Genomic DNA, 21,681 nt, shown 5'->3' on the forward strand with positions numbered 1-21,681 from the left:
TTCCAGCTTAGCTGTGCAGAAGAAGAACAACAAGAAGAAGAAATATCTCGAAATATGTCCGTCAGGCCCCTTCCCTTGAGATATATCTGCAAATATCTCGGAAACGAAGCGAGCTATGGCAAAATGTTAAGAGACCGTTTTTGTAGAGAATTAAGTTTCCTACTTTTTATGTTCTATGATATTTTTTGATCAGATGCGTAGTTCTCGAGATATATCAAGATATTTAAAAGTTCCGAAGCCGCACCAACATAATAGAGATACAGAAACACCGTGGCCCCTTTCTTTGAGATAACTCTGCACTATTCCGAGCTGTAAATGCCACTTCCAGCTTAGCTGTGCAGAAGAAGAACAACAAGAAGAAGAAATATCTCGAAATATGTCCGTCAGGCCCCTTCCCTTGAGATATATCTGCAAATATCTCGGAAACGAAGCGAGCTATGGCAAAATGTTAAGAGACCTTTTTTGTAGAGAATTATGTTTCCTACAATTTATGTTCTATGATATTTTTTGATCAGAAGCGTAGTTTTCGAGGTATATCGAGATATTTAAAAGTTCCGAAGCCGCACCAACATAATAGAGATACAGAAACACCGTGGCCCCTTTCTTTGAGATAACTGTGCACTAGTGCGAGCCGCAAATGCCACTTCCAGCTTAGCTGTGCAGAAGAAGAACAACAAGAAGAAGAAATATCTCGAAATATGTCCGTCAGGCCACTTCCCTTGAGATAAATCTGCAAATATCTCGGAAACGAAGCGAGCTATGGCAAAATGTTAAGAGACCTTTTTTGTAGAGAATTATGTTTCCTACAATTTACGTTCTCTGATATTTTTTGATCAGAAGCGTAGTTTTCGAGATATATCGAGATATTTAAAAGTTCCGAAGCCGCACCAACATAATAGAGATACAGAAACACCGTGGCCCCTTTCTTTGAGATAACTCTGCACTATTGCGACCTGCAAATGCCACTTCCAGCTTAGCTGTGCAGAAGAGGAACAACAAGAAGAAGAAATATCTCGGAATATATCCGTCAGGCCCCTTCCCTTGAGATAAATCTGCAAATATCTCGGAAACGAAGCGAGCTATGGCAAAATGTTAAGAGACCTTTTTTGTAGAGAATTAAGTTTCCTACTTTTTATGTTCTATGATATTTTTTGATCAGACGCGTAGTTCTCGAGATATATCAAGATATTTAAAAGTTCCGAAGCCGCACCAACATAATAGAGATACAGAAACACCGTGGCCCCTTTCTTTGAGATAACTCTGCACTATTGCGAGCTGCAAATGCCACTTCCAGCTTAGCTGTGCAGAAGAAGAACAACAAGAAGAAGAAATATCTCGAAATATGTCCGTCAGGCCCCTTCCCTTGAGATAAATCTGCAAATATCTCGGAAACGAAGCGAGCTATGGCAAAATGTTAAGAGACCTTTTTTGTAGAGAATTATGTTTCCTAGAATTTACGTTCTCTGATATTTTTTGATCAGAAGCGTAGTTTTCGAGATATATCGAGATATTTAAAAGTTCCGAAGCCGCACCAACATAATAGAGATACAGAAACACCGTGGCCCCTTTCTTTGAGATAACTCTGCACTATTGCGACCTGCAAATGCCACTTCCAGCTTAGCTGTGCAGAAGAGGAACAACAAGAAGAAGAAATATCTCGGAATATGTCCGTCAGGCCCCTTCCCTTGAGATAAATCTGCAAATATCTCGGAAACGAAGCGAGCTATGGCAAAATGTTAAGAGACCTTTTTTGTAGAGAATTAAGTTTCCTACTTTTTATGGTCTATGATATTTTTCAATCAGAGGCGTAGTTCTCGAGATATATCAAGATATTTAAAAGTTCCGAGGCCGCACCAACATAATAGATACAGAAACACCGTGGCCCCTTTCTTTGAGATAACTCTGCACTATTGCGAGCTGCAAATGCCACTTCCAGCTTAGCTGTGCAGAAGAAGAACAACAAGAAGAAGAAATATCTCGAAATATGTCCGTCAGGCCCCTTCCCTTGAGATATATCTGCAAATATCTCGGAAACGAAGCGACCTATGGCAAAATGTTAAGAGACCGTTTTTGTAGAGAATTAAGTTTCCTACTTTTTATGTTCTATGATATTTTTTGATCAGACGCGTAGTTCTCGAGATATATCAAGATATTTAAAAGTTCCGAAGCCGCACCAACATAATAGAGATACAGAAACACCGTGGCCCCTTTCTTTGAGATAACTCTGCACTATTGCGAGCTGCAAATGCCAGTTCCAGCTTAGCTGTGCAGAAGAAGAACAACAAGAAGAAGAAATATCTCGAAATATGTCCGTCAGGCCCCTTCCCTTGAGATATATCTGCAAATATCTCGGAAACGAAGCGAGCTATGGCAAAATGTTAAGAGACCGTTTTTGTAGAGAATTAAGTTTCCTACTTTTTATGTTCTATGATATTTTTTGATCAGACGCGTAGTTCTCGAGATATATCAAGATATTTAAAAGTTCCGAAGCCGCACCAACATAATAGAGATACAGAAACACCGTGGCCCCTTTCTTTGAGATAACTCTGCACTATTGCGAGCTGCAAATGCCAGTTCCAGCTTAGCTGTGCAGAAGAAGAACAACAAGAAGAAGAAATATCTCGAAATATGTCCGTCAGGCCCCTTCCCTTGAGATATATCTGCAAATATCTCGGAAACGAAGCGAGCTATGGCAAAATGTTAAGAGACCTTTTTTGTCGAGAATTATGTTTCCTACAATTTATGTTCTATGATATTTTTTGATCAGAAGCGTAGTTTTCGAGATATATCGAGATATTTAAAAGTTCCGAAGCCGCACCAACATAATAGAGATACAGAAACACCGTGGCCCCTTTCTTTGAGATAACTCTGCACTATTGCGAGCTGGAAATGCCACTACCAGTTTAGCTGTGCAGAAGAAGAACAACAAGAAGAAGAAATATCTCGAAATATGTCCGTTAGGCCCCTTCCCTTGAGATAAATCTGCAAATATCTCGGAAACGAAGTGAGCTATGGCAAAATGTTAAGAGACCTTTTTTGTAGAGAATTAAGTTTCCTACTTTTTATGTTCTACGATATTTTTTGATCAGATGCGAAGTTCTCGAGATATATCAAGATATTTAAAAGTTCCGAAGCCGCCCCAACATAATAGAGATACAGAAACACCGTGGCCCCTTTCTTTGAGATAACTCTGCACTATTGCGAGCTGCAAATGCCACTTCCAGCTTAGCTGTGCAGAAGAAGAACAACAAGAAGAAGAAATATCTCGAAATATGTCCGTCAGGCCACTTCCCTTGAGATAAATCTGCAAATATCTCGGAAACGAAGCGAGCTATGGCAAAATGTTAAGAGACCTTTTTTGTAGAGAATTATGTTTCCTACAATTTACGTTCTCTGATATTTTTTGATCAGAAGCGTAGTTTTCGAGATATATCGAGATATTTAAAAGTTCCGAAGCCGCACCAACATAATAGAGATACAGAAACACCGTGGCCCCTTTCTTTGAGATAACTCTGCACTATTGCGACCTGCAAATGCCACTTCCAGCTTAGCTGTGCAGAAGAGGAACAACAAGAAGAAGAAATATCTCGGAATATATCCGTCAGGCCCCTTCCCTTGAGATAAATCTGCAAATATCTCGGAAACGAAGCGAGCTATGGCAAAATGTTAAGAGACCTTTTTTGTAGAGAATTATGTTTCCTACAATTTATGTTCTATGATATTTTTTGATCAGAAGCGTAGTTTTCGAGATATATCGAGATATTTAAAAGTTCCGAAGCCGCACCAACATAATAGAGATACAGAAACACCGTGGCCCCTTTCTTTGAGATAACTCTGCACTATTGCGAGCTGGAAATGCCACTACCAGTTTAGCTGTGCAGAAGAAGAACAACAAGAAGAAGAAATATCTCGAAATATGTCCGTTAGGCCCCTTCCCTTGAGATAAATCTGCAAATATCTCGGAAACGAAGCGAGCTATGGCAAAATGTTAAGAGACCTTTTTTGTAGAGAATTAAGTTTCCTACTTTTTATGTTCTACGATATTTTTTGATCAGATGCGAAGTTCTCGAGATATATCAAGATATTTAAAAGTTCCGAAGCCGCCCCAACATAATAGAGATACAGAAACACCGTGGCCCCTTTCTTTGAGATAACTCTGCACTATTGCGAGCTGCAAATGCCACTTCCAGCTTAGCTGTGCAGAAGAAGAACAACAAGAAGAAGAAATATCTCGAAATATGTCCGTCAGGCCCCTTCCCTTGAGATAAATCTGCAAATATCTCGGAAACGAAGCGAGCTATGGCAAAATGTTAAGAGACCTTTTTTGTAGAGAATTATGTTTCCTACAATTTACGTTCTCTGATATTTTTTGATCAGAAGCGTAGTTTTCGAGATATATCGAGATATTTAAAAGTTCCGAAGCCGCACCAACATAATAGAGATACAGAAACACCGTGGCCCCTTTCTTTGAGATAACTCTGCACTATTGCGAGCTGGAAATGCCACTACCAGTTTAGCTGTGCAGAAGAAGAACAACAAGAAGAAGAAATATCTCGAAATATGTCCGTTAGGCCCCTTCCCTTGAGATAAATCTGCAAATATCTCGGAAACGAAGCGAGCTATGGCAAAATGTTAAGAGACCTTTTTTGTAGAGAATTAAGTTTCCTACTTTTTATGTTCTACGATATTTTTTGATCAGATGCGAAGTTCTCGAGATATATCAAGATATTTAAAAGTTCCGAAGCCGCCCCAACATAATAGAGATACAGAAACACCGTGGCCCCTTTCTTTGAGATAACTCTGCACTATTGCGAGCTGCAAATGCCACTTCCAGCTTAGCTGTGCAGAAGAAGAACAACAAGAAGAAGAAATATCTCGAAATATGTCCGTCAGGCCCCTTCCCTTGAGATAAATCTGCAAATATCTCGGAAACGAAGCGAGCTATGGCAAAATGTTAAGAGACCTTTTTTGTAGAGAATTATGTTTCCTACAATTTACGTTCTCTGATATTTTTTGATCAGAAGCGTAGTTTTCGAGATATATCGAGATATTTAAAAGTTCCGAAGCCGCACCAACATAATAGAGATACAGAAACACCGTGGCCCCTTTCTTTGAGATAACTCTGCACTATTGCGACCTGCAAATGCCACTTCCAGCTTAGCTGTGCAGAAGAGGAACAACAAGAAGAAGAAATATCTCGGAATATATCCGTCAGGCCCCTTCCCTTGAGATAAATCTGCAAATATCTCGGAAACGAAGCGAGCTATGGCAAAATGTTAAGAGACCTTTTTTGTAGAGAATTAAGTTTCCTACTTTTTACGGTCTATGATATTTTTTGATCAGATGCGTAGTTCTCGAGATATATCAAGATATTTAAAAGTTCCGAGGCCGCACCAACATAATAGATACAGAAACACCGTGGCCCCTTTCTTTGAGATAACTCTGCACTATTGCGAGCTGCAAATGCCACTTCCAGCTTAGCTGTGCAGAAGAAGAACAACAAGAAGAAGAAATATCTCGAAATATGTCCGTCAGGCCCCTTCCCTTGAGATATATCTGCAAATATCTCGGAAACGAAGCGAGCTATGGCAAAATGTTAAGAGACCTTTTTTGTAGAGAATTATGTTTCCTACAATTTATGTTCTATGATATTTTTTGATCAGAAGCGTAGTTTTCGAGGTATATCGAGATATTTAAAAGTTCCGAAGCCGCACCAACATAATAGAGATACAGAAACACCGTGGCCCCTTTCTTTGAGATAACTGTGCACTAGTGCGAGCCGCAAATGCCACTTCCAGCTTAGCTGTGCAGAAGAAGAACAACAAGAAGAAGAAATATCTCGAAATATGTCCGTTAGGCCCCTTCCCTTGAGATAAATCTGCAAATATCTCGGAAACGAAGCGAGCTATGGCAAAATGTTAAGAGACCTTTTTTGTAGAGAATTAAGTTTCCTACTTTTTATGTTCTATGATATTTTTTGATCAGATGCGTAGTTCTCGAGATATATCAAGATATTTAAAAGTTCCGAAGCCGCACCAACATAATAGAGATACAGAAACACCGTGGCCCCATTCTTTGAGATAACTCTGCACTATTGCGCGCTGCAAATGCCACTTCCAGCTTAGCTGTGCAGAAGAAGAACAACAAGAAGAAGAAATATCTCGAAATATGTCCGTCAGACCTCTTCCCTTGAGATAAATCTGCAAATATCTCGGAAACGAAGCGAGCTATGGCAAAATGTTAAGAGACCTTTTTTGTAGAGAATTAAGTTTCCTACTTTTTATGTTCTATGATATTTTTTGATCAGATGCGCAGTACTCGAGATATATCCAGATATTTAAAAGTTCCGAAGCGGCACCAACATAATAGAGATACAGACACACCGTGGCCCCTTTCTTTGAGGTATCTCTGCACTATTGCGAGCTGCAAATGCCACTTCCAGCTTAGCTGTGCAGAAGAAGAACAACAAGAAGAAGAAATATCCCGAAATATGTCCGTCAGGCCCCTTCCCTTGAGATATATCTGCAAATATCTCGGAAACCAAGCGAGCTATGGCAAAATGTTAAGAGACCGTTTTTGTAGAGAATTAAGTTTCCTACTTTTTATGTTCTATGATATTTTTTGATCAGACGCGTAGTTCTCGAGATATATCAAGATATTTAAAAGTTCCGAAGCCGCACCAACATAATAGAGATACAGAAACACCGTGGCCCCTTTCTTTGAGATAACTCTGCACTATTGCGAGCTGCAAATGCCACTTCCAGCTTAGCTGTGCAGAAGAAGAACAACAAGAAGAAGAAATATCTCGAAATATGTCCGTCAGGCCCCTTCCCTTGAGATATATCTGCAAATATCTCGGAAACGAAGCGAGCTATGGCAAAATGTTAAGAGACCGTTTTTGTAGAGAATTAAGTTTCCTACTTTTTATGTTCTATGATATTTTTTGATCAGACGCGTAGTTCTCGAGATATATCAAGATATTTAAAAGTTCCGAAGCCGCACCAACATAATAGAGATACAGAAACACCGTGGCCCCTTTCTTTGAGATAACTCTGCACTATTGCGAGCTGCAAATGCCAGTTCCAGCTTAGCTGTGCAGAAGAAGAACAACAAGAAGAAGAAATATCTCGAAATATGTCCGTCAGGCCCCTTCCCTTGAGATATATCTGCAAATATCTCGGAAACGAAGCGAGCTATGGCAAAATGTTAAGAGACCTTTTTTGTCGAGAATTATGTTTCCTACAATTTATGTTCTATGATATTTTTTGATCAGAAGCGTAGTTTTCGAGATATATCGAGATATTTAAAAGTTCCGAAGCCGCACCAACATAATAGAGATACAGAAACACCGTGGCCCCTTTCTTTGAGATAACTCTGCACTATTGCGAGCTGGAAATGCCACTACCAGTTTAGCTGTGCAGAAGAAGAACAACAAGAAGAAGAAATATCTCGAAATATGTCCGTTAGGCCCCTTCCCTTGAGATAAATCTGCAAATATCTCGGAAACGAAGCGAGCTATGGCAAAATGTTAAGAGACCTTTTTTGTAGAGAATTATGTTTCCTACAATTTATGTTCTATGATATTTTTTGATCAGAAGCGTAGTTTTCGAGGTATATCGAGATATTTAAAAGTTCCGAAGCCGCACCAACATAATAGAGATACAGAAACACCGTGGCCCCTTTCTTTGAGATAACTGTGCACTAGTGCGAGCCGCAAATGCCACTTCCAGCTTAGCTGTGCAGAAGAAGAACAACAAGAAGAAGAAATATCTCGAAATATGTCCGTTAGGCCCCTTCCCTTGAGATAAATCTGCAAATATCTCGGAAACGAAGCGAGCTATGGCAAAATGTTAAGAGACCTTTTTTGTAGAGAATTAAGTTTCCTACTTTTTATGTTCTATGATATTTTTTGATCAGATGCGTAGTTCTCGAGATATATCAAGATATTTAAAAGTTCCGAAGCCGCACCAACATAATAGAGATACAGAAACACCGTGGCCCCATTCTTTGAGATAACTCTGCACTATTGCGCGCTGCAAATGCCACTTCCAGCTTAGCTGTGCAGAAGAAGAACAACAAGAAGAAGAAATATCTCGAAATATGTCCGTCAGACCTCTTCCCTTGAGATAAATCTGCAAATATCTCGGAAACGAAGCGAGCTATGGCAAAATGTTAAGAGACCTTTTTTGTAGAGAATTAAGTTTCCTACTTTTTATGTTCTATGATATTTTTTGATCAGATGCGCAGTACTCGAGATATATCCAGATATTTAAAAGTTCCGAAGCGGCACCAACATAATAGAGATACAGACACACCGTGGCCCCTTTCTTTGAGGTATCTCTGCACTATTGCGAGCTGCAAATGCCACTTCCAGCTTAGCTGTGCAGAAGAAGAACAACAAGAAGAAGAAATATCCCGAAATATGTCCGTCAGGCCCCTTCCCTTGAGATATATCTGCAAATATCTCGGAAACCAAGCGAGCTATGGCAAAATGTTAAGAGACCGTTTTTGTAGAGAATTAAGTTTCCTACTTTTTATGTTCTATGATATTTTTTGATCAGACGCGTAGTTCTCGAGATATATCAAGATATTTAAAAGTTCCGAAGCCGCACCAACATAATAGAGATACAGAAACACCGTGGCCCCTTTCTTTGAGATAACTCTGCACTATTGCGAGCTGCAAATGCCACTTCCAGCTTAGCTGTGCAGAAGAAGAACAACAAGAAGAAGAAATATCTCGAAATATGTCCGTCAGGCCCCTTCCCTTGAGATATATCTGCAAATATCTCGGAAACGAAGCGAGCTATGGCAAAATGTTAAGAGACCGTTTTTGTAGAGAATTAAGTTTCCTACTTTTTATGTTCTATGATATTTTTTGATCAGACGCGTAGTTCTCGAGATATATCAAGATATTTAAAAGTTCCGAAGCCGCACCAACATAATAGAGATACAGAAACACCGTGGCCCCTTTCTTTGAGATAACTCTGCACTATTGCGAGCTGCAAATGCCAGTTCCAGCTTAGCTGTGCAGAAGAAGAACAACAAGAAGAAGAAATATCTCGAAATATGTCCGTCAGGCCCCTTCCCTTGAGATATATCTGCAAATATCTCGGAAACGAAGCGAGCTATGGCAAAATGTTAAGAGACCGTTTTTGTAGAGAATTAAGTTTCCTACTTTTTATGTTCTATGATATTTTTTGATCAGACGCGTAGTTCTCGAGATATATCAAGATATTTAAAAGTTCCGAAGCCGCACCAACATAATAGAGATACAGAAACACCGTGGCCCCTTTCTTTGAGATAACTCTGCACTATTGCGAGCTGCAAATGCCAGTTCCAGCTTAGCTGTGCAGAAGAAGAACAACAAGAAGAAGAAATATCTCGAAATATGTCCGTCAGGCCCCTTCCCTTGAGATATATCTGCAAATATCTCGGAAACGAAGCGAGCTATGGCAAAATGTTAAGAGACCTTTTTTGTCGAGAATTATGTTTCCTACAATTTATGTTCTATGATATTTTTTGATCAGAAGCGTAGTTTTCGAGATATATCGAGATATTTAAAAGTTCCGAAGCCGCACCAACATAATAGAGATACAGAAACACCGTGGCCCCTTTCTTTGAGATAACTCTGCACTATTGCGAGCTGGAAATGCCACTACCAGTTTAGCTGTGCAGAAGAAGAACAACAAGAAGAAGAAATATCTCGAAATATGTCCGTTAGGCCCCTTCCCTTGAGATAAATCTGCAAATATCTCGGAAACGAAGCGAGCTATGGCAAAATGTTAAGAGACCTTTTTTGTAGAGAATTATGTTTCCTACAATTTACGTTCTCTGATATTTTTTGATCAGAAGCGTAGTTTTCGAGATATATCGAGATATTTAAAAGTTCCGAAGCCGCACCAACATAATAGAGATACAGAAACACCGTGGCCCCTTTCTTTGAGATAACTCTGCACTATTGCGACCTGCAAATGCCACTTCCAGCTTAGCTGTGCAGAAGAGGAACAACAAGAAGAAGAAATATCTCGGAATATGTCCGTCAGGCCCCTTCCCTTGAGCTAAATCTGCAAATATCTCGGAAACGATGCCAGCTATGGGAAAATGTTAAGAGACCTTTTTTGTAGAGAATTAAGTTTCCTACTTTTTATGTTCTATGATATTTTTCGATCAGAGGTGTAGTTCTCGAGATATATCAAGATATTTAAAAGTTCCGAAGCCGCACCAACATAATAGAGATACAGAAACACCGTGGCCCCTTTCTTTGAGATAACTCTGCACTATTGCGCGCTGCAAATGCCACTTCCAGCTTAGCTGTGCAGAAGAAGAACAACAAGAAGAAGAAATATCTCGAAATATGTCCGTCAGGCCCCTTCCCTTGAGATAAATCTGCAAATATCTCGGAAACGAAGCGAGCTATGGCAAAATGTTAAGAGACCTTTTTTGTAGAGAATTAAGTTTCCTACTTTTTACGGTCTATGATATTTTTCGATCAGAGGCGTAGTTCTCGAGATATATCAAGATATTTAAAAGTTCCGAAGCCGCACCAACATAATAGAGATACAGAAACACCGTGGCCCCTTTCTTTGAGATAACTCTGCACTAGTGCGAGCCGCAAATGCCGCTTCCAGCTTAGCTGTGCAGAAGAAGAACAACAAGAAGAAGAAATATCTCGAAATATGTCCGTCAGGCCCCTTCCCTCGAGATAAATCTGCAAATATCTCGGAAACGAAGCGAGCTATGGCAAAATGTTAAGAGACCTTTTTTGTAGAGAATTAAGTTTCCTACTTTTTATGTTCTATGATATTTTTTGATCGGATGCGTAGTTCTCGAGATATATCAAGATATTTAAAAGTTCCGAAGCCGCACCAACATAATAGAGATACAGAAACACCGTGGCCCCTTTCTTTGAGATAACTCTGCACTATTGCGCGCTGCAAATGCCACTTCCAGCTTAGCTGTGCAGAAGAAGAACAACAAGAAGAAGAAATATCTCGAAATATGTCCGTTAGTCCCCTTCCCTTGAGATAAATCTGCAAATATCTCGGAAACGAAGCGAGCTATGGCAAAATGTTAAGAGACCTTTTTTGTAGAGAATTAAGTTTCCTACTTTTTATGTTCTATGATATTTTTTGATCAGATGCGTAGTTCTCGAGATATATCAAGATATTTAAAAGTTCCGAAGCCGCACCAACATAATAGAGATACAGAAACACCGTGGCCCCTTTCTTTGAGATAACTCTGCACTATTGCGCGCTGCAAATGCCACTTCCAGCTTAGCTGTGCAGAAGAAGAACAACAAGAAGAAGAAATATCTCGAAATATGTCCGTCAGGCCCCTTCCCTTGAGATATATCTGCAAATATCTCGGAAAGGAAGCGAGCTATGGCAAAATGTTAAGAGACCTTTTTTGTCGAGAATTATGTTTCCTACAATTTATGTTCTATGATATTTTTTGATCAGAAGCGTAGTGGTCGAGATATATCGAGATATTTAAAAGTTCCGAAGCCGCACCAACATAATAGAGATACAGAAACACCGTGGCCCCTCTCTTTGAGATAACTCTGCACTATTCCGAGCTGTAAATGCCACTTCCAGCTTAGCTGTGCAGAAGAAGAACAACAAGAAGAAGAAATATCTCGAAATATGTCCGTCAGGCCCCTTCCCTTGAGATATATCTGCAAATATCTCGGAAACGAAGCGAGCTATGGCAAAATGTTAAGAGACCTTTTTTGTAGAGAATTATGTTTCCTACAATTTATGTTGTATGATATTTTTTGATCAGAAGCGTAGTTCTCGAGATATATCGAGATATTTAAAAGTTCCGAAGCCGCACCAACATAATAGGGATACAGAAACACCGTGGCCCCTTTCTTTGAGATAACTCTGCACTAGTGCGAGCCGCAAATGCCAGTTCCAGCTTAGCTGTGCAGAAGAAGAACAACAAGAAGAAGAAATATCTCGAAATATGTCCGTCAGGCCCCTTCCCTTGAGATAAATCTGCAAATATCTCGGAAACGAAGCGAGCTATGGCAGAATGTTAAGAGACGTTTTTTGTAGAGAATTATGTTTCCTACAATTTATGTTCTATAATATTTTTTGATCAGAAGCGTAGTTCTCGAGATATATCGAGATATTTAAAAGTTCCGAAGCCGCACCAACATAATAGGGATACAGAAACACCGTGGCCCCTTTCTTTGAGATAACTCTGCACTATTGCGAGCTGCAAATGCCAGTTCCAGCTTAGCTGTGCAGAAGAAGAACAACAAGAAGAAGAAATATCTCGAAATATGTCCGTCAGGCCCCTTCCCTTGAGATATATCTGCAAATATCTCGGAAACGAAGCGAGCTATGGCAAAATGTTAAGAGACCGTTTTTGTAGAGAATTAAGTTTCCTACTTTTTATGTTCTATGATATTTTTTGATCAGACGCGTAGTTCTCGAGATATATCAAGATATTTAAAAGTTCCGAAGCCGCACCAACATAATAGAGATACAGAAACACCGTGGCCCCTTTCTTTGAGATAACTCTGCACTATTGCGAGCTGCAAATGCCAGTTCCAGCTTAGCTGTGCAGAAGAAGAACAACAAGAAGAAGAAATATCTCGAAATATGTCCGTCAGGCCCCTTCCCTTGAGATATATCTGCAAATATCTCGGAAACGAAGCGAGCTATGGCAAAATGTTAAGAGACCTTTTTTGTCGAAAATTATGTTTCCTACAATTTATGTTCTATGATATTTTTTGATCAGAAGCGTAGTTTTCGAGATATATCGAGATATTTAAAAGTTCCGAAGCCGCACCAACATAATAGAGATACAGAAACACCGTGGCCCCTTTCTTTGAGATAACTCTGCACTATTGCGAGCTGGAAATGCCACTACCAGTTTAGCTGTGCAGAAGAAGAACAACAAGAAGAAGAAATATCTCGAAATATGTCCGTTAGGCCCCTTCCCTTGAGATAAATCTGCAAATATCTCGGAAACGAAGCGAGCTATGGCAAAATGTTAAGAGACCTTTTTTGTAGAGAATTAAGTTTCCTACTTTTTATGTTCTATGATATTTTTTGATCAGATGCGCAGTTCTCGAGATATATCCAGATATTTAAAAGTTCCGAAGCGGCACCAACATAATAGAGATACAGACACACCGTGGCCCCTTTCTTTGAGGTAACTCTGCACTATTGCGAGCTGCAAATGCCACTTCCAGCTTAGCTGTGCAGAAGAAGAACAACAAGAAGAAGAAATATCTCGAAATATGTCCGTCAGGCCCCTTCCCTTGAGATAAATCTGCAAATATCTCGGAAACCAAGCGAGCTATGGCAAAATGTTAAGAGACCTTATTTGTAGAGAATTAAGTTTCCTACTTTTTATGTTCTACGATATTTTTTGATCAGATGCGAAGTTCTCGAGATATATCAAGATATTTAAAAGTTCCGAAGCCGCCCCAACATAATAGAGATACAGAAACACCGTGGCCCCTTTCTTTGAGATAACTCTGCACTATTGCGAGCTGCAAATGCCACTTCCAGCTTAGCTGTGCAGAAGAAGAACAACAAGAAGAAGAAATATCTCGAAATATGTCCGTCAGGCCCCTTCCCTTGAGATAAATCTGCAAATATCTCGGAAACGAAGCGAGCTATGGCAAAATGTTAAGAGACCTTTTTTGTAGAGAATTATGTTTCCTACAATTTACGTTCTCTGATATTTTTTGATCAGAAGCGTAGTTTTCGAGATATATCGAGATATTTAAAAGTTCCGAAGCCGCACCAACATAATAGAGATACAGAAACACCGTGGCCCCTTTCTTTGAGATAACTCTGCACTATTGCGAGCTGCAAATGCCAGTTCCAGCTTAGCTGTGCAGAAGAGGAACAACAAGAAGAAGAAATATCTCGGAATATATCCGTCAGGCCCCTTCCCTTGAGATAAATCTGCAAATATCTCGGAAACGAAGCGAGCTATGGCAAAATGTTAAGAGACCTTTTTTGTAGAGAATTAAGTTTCCTACCTTTTATGGTCTATGATATTTTTCGATCAGAGGCGTAGTTCTCGAGATATATCAAGATATTTAAAAGTTCCGAGGCCGCACCAACATAATAGATACAGAAACACCGTGGCCCCTTTCTTTGAGATAACTCTGCACTATTGCGAGCTGCAAATGCCACTTCCAGCTTAGCTGTGCAGAAGAAGAACAACAAGAAGAAGAAGTATCTCGAAATATGTCCGTCAGGCCCCTTCCCTTGAGATAAATCTGCAAATATCTCGGAAACCAAGCGAGCTATGGCAAAATGTTAAGAGACCTTTTTTGTAGAGAATTATGTTTCCTACAATTTACGTTCTCTGATATTTTTTGATCAGAAGCGTAGTTTTCGAGATATATCGAGATATTTAAAAGTTCCGAAGCCGCACCAACATAATAGAGATACAGAAACACCGTGGCCCCTTTCTTTGAGATAACTCTGCACTATTGCGCGCTGCAAATGCCACTTCCAGCTTAGCTGTGCAGAAGAAGAACAACAAGAAGAAGAAATATCTCGAAATATGCCCGTCAGGCCCCTTCCATTGAGATAAATCGGCAAATATCTCGGAAACGAAGCGAGCTATGGCAAAATGTTAAGAGACCTTTTTTGTAGAGAATTAAGTTTCCTACTTTTTATGTTCTATGATATTTTTTGATCAGATGCGTAGTTCTCGAGATATATCCAGATATTTAAAAGTTCCGAAGCGGCACCAAGATAATAGAGATACAGAAACACCGTGGCCCCTTTCTTTGAGGTAACTCTGCACTATTGCGAGCTGCAAGTGCCACTTCCAGCTTAGCTGTGCAGAAGAAGAACAACAAGAAGAAGAAATATCTCGAAATATGTCCGTCAGGCCCCTTCCCTTGAGATAAATCTGCAAATATCTCGGAAACCAAGCGAGCTATGGCAAAATGTTAAGAGACCTTATTTGTAGAGAATTAAGTTTCCTACTTTTTATGTTCTACGATATTTTTTGATCAGATGCGTAGTTCTCGAGATATATCAAGATATTTAAAAGTTCCGAAGCCGCACCAACATAATAGAGATACAGAAACACCGTGGCCCCTTTCTTTGAGATAACTCTGCACTATTGCGAGCTGCAAATGCCACTTCCAGCTTAGCTGTGCAGAAGAAGAACAACAAGAAGAAGAAATATCTCGAAATATGTCCGTCAGGCCCCTTCCCTTGAGATAAATCTGCAAATATCTCGGAAACGAAGCGAGCTATGGCAAAATGTTAAGAGACCTTTTTTGTAGAGAATTAAGTTTCCTACTTTTTATGTTCTATGATATTTTTTGATCAGATGCGTAGTTCTCGAGATATATCGAGATATTTAAAAGTTCCGAAGCCGCACCAACATAATAGAGATACCGAAACACCGTGGCCCCTTTCTTTGAGATAACTCTGCACTATTGCGAGCTGCAAATGCCACTTCCAGCTTAGCTGTGCAGAAGAAGAACAACAAGAAGAAGAAATATCTCGAAATATGTCCGTCAGGCCCCTTCCCTTGAGATATATCTCCAAATATCTCGGAAACGAAGCGAGCTATGGCAAAATGTTAAGAGACCTTTTTTGTAGAGAATTATGTTTCCTACAATTTAGGTTCTATGATATTTTTTGATCAGAAGCGTAGTTTTCGAGATATATCGAGATATTTAAAAGCTCCGAAGCGGCACCAACATAATAGAGATACAGAAACACCGTGGCCCCTTTCTTTGAGGTAACTCTGCACTATTGCGAGCTGCAAATGCCACTTCCAGCTTAGCTGTGCAGAAGAAGAACAACAAGAAGAAGAAATATCTCGAAATATGTCCGTCAGGCCCATTCCCTTGAGATAAATCTGCAAATATCTCGGAAACCAAGCGAGCTATGGCAAAATGTTAAGAGACCTTATTTGTAGAGAATTAAGTTTCCTACTTTTTATGTTCTACGATATTTTTTGATCAGATGCGTAGTTCTCGAGATATATCAAGATATTTAAAAGTTCCGAAGCCGCACCAACATAATAGAGATACAGAAACACCGTGGCCCCTTTCTTTGAGATAACTCTGCACTATTGCGAACTGCAAATGCCACTTCCAGCTTAGCTGTGCAGAAGAAGAACAACAAGAAGAAGAAATATCTCGAAATATGTCCATCGGGACCCTTCCCTTGAGATAAATCTGCAAATATCTCGGAAACGAACCGAGCTATGGCAAAATGTTAAGAGACCTTTTTTGTAGAGAATTAGGTTTCCTACTTTTTATGTTCTATGATATTTTTTGATCAGATGCGTAGTTCTCGAGATATATCAAGATATTTAAAAGCTCCGAAGCTGCACCAACATAATAGAGGTACAGAAACACCGTGGCCCCTTTCTTTGAGATAACTCTGCACTAGTGCGAGCCGCAAATGCCACTTCCAGCTTAGCTGTGCAGAAGAAGAACAACAAGAAGAAGAAATATCTCGAAATATGTCCGTCAGGCCCCTTCCCTTGAGGTAAATATGCAAATATCTCGGAAACGAAGCGAGCTATGGCAAAATGTTAAGAGACCTTTTTTGTAGAGAATTAAGTTTCCTACTTTTTATGTTCTATGATATTTTTTGATCAGATGCGTTGTTCTCGAGATATATCAAGATATTTAAAAGTTCCGAAGCCGCACCAACATAATAGAGATACAGAAACACCGTGGCCCCTTTCTTTGAGATAACTCTGCACTATTGCGAGCTGCAAATGCCAGTTCCAGCTTAGCTGTGCAGAAGAAGAACAACAAGAAGAAGAAATATCTCGAAATATGTCCGTCAGGCCCCTTCCCTTGAGATATATCTGCAAATATCTCGGAAACGAAGCGAGCTATGGCAAAATGTTAAGAGACCTTTTTTGTCGAAAATTATGTTTCCTACAATTTATGTTCTATGATATTTTTTGATCAGAAGCGTAGTTTTCGAGATATATCGAGATATTTAAAAGTTCCGAAGCCGCACCAACATAATAGAGATACAGAAACACCGTGGCCCCTTTCTTTGAGATAACTCTGCACTATTGCGAGCTGGAAATGCCACTACCAGTTTAGCTGTGCAGAAGAAGAACAACAAGAAGAAGAAATATCTCGAAATATGTCCGTTAGGCCCCTTCCCTTGAGATAAATCTGCAAATATCTCGGAAACGAAGCGAGCTATGGCAAAATGTTAAGAGACCTTTTTTGTAGAGAATTAAGTTTCCTACTTTTTATGTTCTATGATATTTTTTGATCAGATGCGCAGTTCTCGAGATATATCCAGATATTTAAAAGTTCCGAAGCGGCACCAACATAATAGAGATACAGACACACCGTGGCCCCTTTCTTTGAGGTAACTCTGCACTATTGCGAGCTGCAAATGCCACTTCCAGCTTAGCTGTGCAGAAGAAGAACAACAAGAAGAAGAAATATCTCGAAATATGTCCGTCAGGCCCCTTCCCTTGAGATAAATCTGCAAATATCTCGGAAACCAAGCGAGCTATGGCAAAATGTTAAGAGACCTTATTTGTAGAGAATTAAGTTTCCTACTTTTTATGTTCTACGATATTTTTTGATCAGATGCGAAGTTCTCGAGATATATCAAGATATTTAAAAGTTCCGAAGCCGCCCCAACATAATAGAGATACAGAAACACCGTGGCCCCTTTCTTTGAGATAACTCTGCACTATTGCGAGCTGCAAATGCCACTTCCAGCTTAGCTGTGCAGAAGAAGAACAACAAGAAGAAGAAATATCTCGAAATATGTCCGTCAGGCCCCTTCCCTTGAGATAAATCTGCAAATATCTCGGAAACGAAGCGAGCTATGGCAAAATGTTAAGAGACCTTTTTTGTAGAGAATTATGTTTCCTACAATTTACGTTCTCTGATATTTTTTGATCAGAAGCGTAGTTTTCGAGATATATCGAGATATTTAAAAGTTCCGAAGCCGCACCAACATAATAGAGATACAGAAACACCGTGGCCCCTTTCTTTGAGATAACTCTGCACTATTGCGAGCTGCAAATGCCAGTTCCAGCTTAGCTGTGCAGAAGAGGAACAACAAGAAGAAGAAATATCTCGGAATATATCCGTCAGGCCCCTTCCCTTGAGATAAATCTGCAAATATCTCGGAAACGAAGCGAGCTATGGCAAAATGTTAAGAGACCTTTTTTGTAGAGAATTAAGTTTCCTACCTTTTATGGTCTATGATATTTTTCGATCAGAGGCGTAGTTCTCGAGATATATCAAGATATTTAAAAGTTCCGAGGCCGCACCAACATAATAGATACAGAAACACCGTGGCCCCTTTCTTTGAGATAACTCTGCACTATTGCGAGCTGCAAATGCCACTTCCAGCTTAGCTGTGCAGAAGAAGAACAACAAGAAGAAGAAGTATCTCGAAATATGTCCGTCAGGCCCCTTCCCTTGAGATAAATCTGCAAATATCTCGGAAACCAAGCGAGCTATGGCAAAATGTTAAGAGACCTTTTTTGTAGAGAATTATGTTTCCTACAATTTACGTTCTCTGATATTTTTTGATCAGAAGCGTAGTTTTCGAGATATATCGAGATATTTAAAAGTTCCGAAGCCGCACCAACATAATAGAGATACAGAAACACCGTGGCCCCTTTCTTTGAGATAACTCTGCACTATTGCGCGCTGCAAATGCCACTTCCAGCTTAGCTGTGCAGAAGAAGAACAACAAGAAGAAGAAATATCTCGAAATATGCCCGTCAGGCCCCTTCCATTGAGATAAATCGGCAAATATCTCGGAAACGAAGCGAGCTATGGCAAAATGTTAAGAGACCTTTTTTGTAGAGAATTAAGTTTCCTACTTTTTATGTTCTATGATATTTTTTGATCAGATGCGTAGTTCTCGAGATATATCCAGATATTTAAAAGTTCCGAAGCGGCACCAAGATAATAGAGATACAGAAACACCGTGGCCCCTTTCTTTGAGGTAACTCTGCACTATTGCGAGCTGCAAGTGCCACTTCCAGCTTAGCTGTGCAGAAGAAGAACAACAAGAAGAAGAAATATCTCGAAATATGTCCGTCAGGCCCCTTCCCTTGAGATAAATCTGCAAATATCTCGGAAACCAAGCGAGCTATGGCAAAATGTTAAGAGACCTTATTTGTAGAGAATTAAGTTTCCTACTTTTTATGTTCTACGATATTTTTTGATCAGATGCGTAGTTCTCGAGATATATCAAGATATTTAAAAGTTCCGAAGCCGCACCAACATAATAGAGATACAGAAACACCGTGGCCCCTTTCTTTGAGATAACTCTGCACTATTGCGAGCTGCAAATGCCACTTCCAGCTTAGCTGTGCAGAAGAAGAACAACAAGAAGAAGAAATATCTCGAAATATGTCCGTCAGGCCCCTTCCCTTGAGATAAATCTGCAAATATCTCGGAAACGAAGCGAGCTATGGCAAAATGTTAAGAGACCTTTTTTGTAGAGAATTAAGTTTCCTACTTTTTATGTTCTATGATATTTTTTGATCAGATGCGTAGTTCTCGAGATATATCGAGATATTTAAAAGTTCCGAAGCCGCACCAACATAATAGAGATACCGAAACACCGTGGCCCCTTTCTTTGAGATAACTCTGCACTATTGCGAGCTGCAAATGCCACTTCCAGCTTAGCTGTGCAGAAGAAGAACAACAAGAAGAAGAAATATCTCGAAATATGTCCGTCAGGCCCCTTCCCTTGAGATATATCTCCAAATATCTCGGAAACGAAGCGAGCTATGGCAAAATGTTAAGAGACCTTTTTTGTAGAGAATTATGTTTCCTACAATTTAGGTTCTATGATATTTTTTGATCAGAAGCGTAGTTTTCGAGATATATCGAGATATTTAAAAGCTCCGAAGCGGCACCAACATAATAGAGATACAGAAACACCGTGGCCCCTTTCTTTGAGGTAACTCTGCACTATTGCGAGCTGCAAATGCCACTTCCAGCTTAGCTGTGCAGAAGAAGAACAACAAGAAGAAGAAATATCTCGAAATATGTCCGTCAGGCCCATTCCCTTGAGATAAATCTGCAAATATCTCGGAAACCAAGCGAGCTATGGCAAAATGTTAAGAGACCTTATTTGTAGAGAATTAAGTTTCCTACTTTTTATGTTCTACGATATTTTTTGATCAGATGCGTAGTTCTCGAGATATATCAAGATATTTAAAAGTTCCGAAGCCGCACCAACATAATAGAGATACAGAAACACCGTGGCCCCTTTCTTTGAGATAACTCTGCACTATTGCGAACTGCAAATGCCACTTCCAGCTTAGCTGTGCAGAAGAAGAACAACAAGAAGAAGAAATATCTCGAAATATGTCCATCGGGACCCTTCCCTTGAGATAAATCTGCAAATATCTCGGAAACGAACCGAGCTATGGCAAAATGTTAAGAGACCTTTTTTGTAGAGAATTAGGTTTCCTACTTTTTATGTTCTATGATATTTTTTGATCAGATGCGTAGTTCTCGAGATATATCAAGATATTTAAAAGCTCCGAAGCTGCACCAACATAATAGAGGTACAGAAACACCGTGGCCCCTTTCTTTGAGATAACTCTGCACTAGTGCGAGCCGCAAATGCCACTTCCAGCTTAGCTGTGCAGAAGAAGAACAACAAGAAGAAGAAATATCTCGAAATATGTCCGTCAGGCCCCTTCCCTTGAGGTAAATATGCAAATATCTCGGAAACGAAGCGAGCTATGGCAAAATGTTAAGAGACCTTTTTTGTAGAGAATTAAGTTTCCTACTTTTTATGTTCTATGATATTTTTTGATCAGATGCGTTGTTCTCGAGATATATCAAGATATTTAAAAGTTCCGAAGCCGCACCAACATAATAGAGATACAGAAACACCGTGGCCCCTTTCTTTGAGATAACTCTGCACTATTGCGAGCTGCAAATGCCACTTCCAGCTTAGCTGTGCAGAAGAAGAACAACAAGAAGAAGAAATATCTCGAAATATGTCCGTCAGACCCCTTCCCTTGAGATAAATCTGCAAATATCTCGGAAACGAAGCGAGCTATGGCAAAATGTTAAGAGACCTTTTTTGTAGAGAATTAAGTTTCCTACTTTTTATGTTCTATGATATTTTTTGATCAGATGCGTAGTTCTCGAGATATATCGAGATATTTAAAAGTTCCGAAGCCGCACCAACATAATAGAGATACCGAAACACCGTGGCCCCTTTCTTTGAGATAACTCTGCACTATTGCGAGCTGCAAATGCCACTTCCAGCTTAGCTGTGCAGAAGAAGAACAACAAGAAGAAGAAATATCTCGAAATATGTCCGTCAGGCCCCTTCCCTTGAGATAAATCTGCAAATATCTCGGAAACCAAGCGAGCTATGGCAAAATGTTAAGCGACCTTATCTGTAGAGAATTAATTTTCCTACTTTTTATGTTCTACGATATTTTTTGATCAGATGCGTAGTTCTCGAGATATATCAAGATATTTAAAAGTTCCGAAGCCGCACCAACATAATAGAGATACAGAAACACCGTGGCCCCTTTCTTTGAGATAACTCTGCACTATTGCGAACTGCAAATGCCACTTCCAGCTTAGCTGTGCAGAAGAAGAACAACAAGAAGAAGAAATATCTCGAAATATGTCCATCAGGACCCTTCCCTTGAGATAAATCTGCAAATATCTCGGAAACGAACCGAGCT

This window comes from Osmia lignaria, unplaced genomic scaffold (assembly GCF_051020975.1).
Source record: "Osmia lignaria lignaria isolate PbOS001 unplaced genomic scaffold, iyOsmLign1 scaffold0003, whole genome shotgun sequence".
NCBI classification, from domain to species: Eukaryota; Metazoa; Arthropoda; class Insecta; order Hymenoptera; family Megachilidae; genus Osmia; species Osmia lignaria.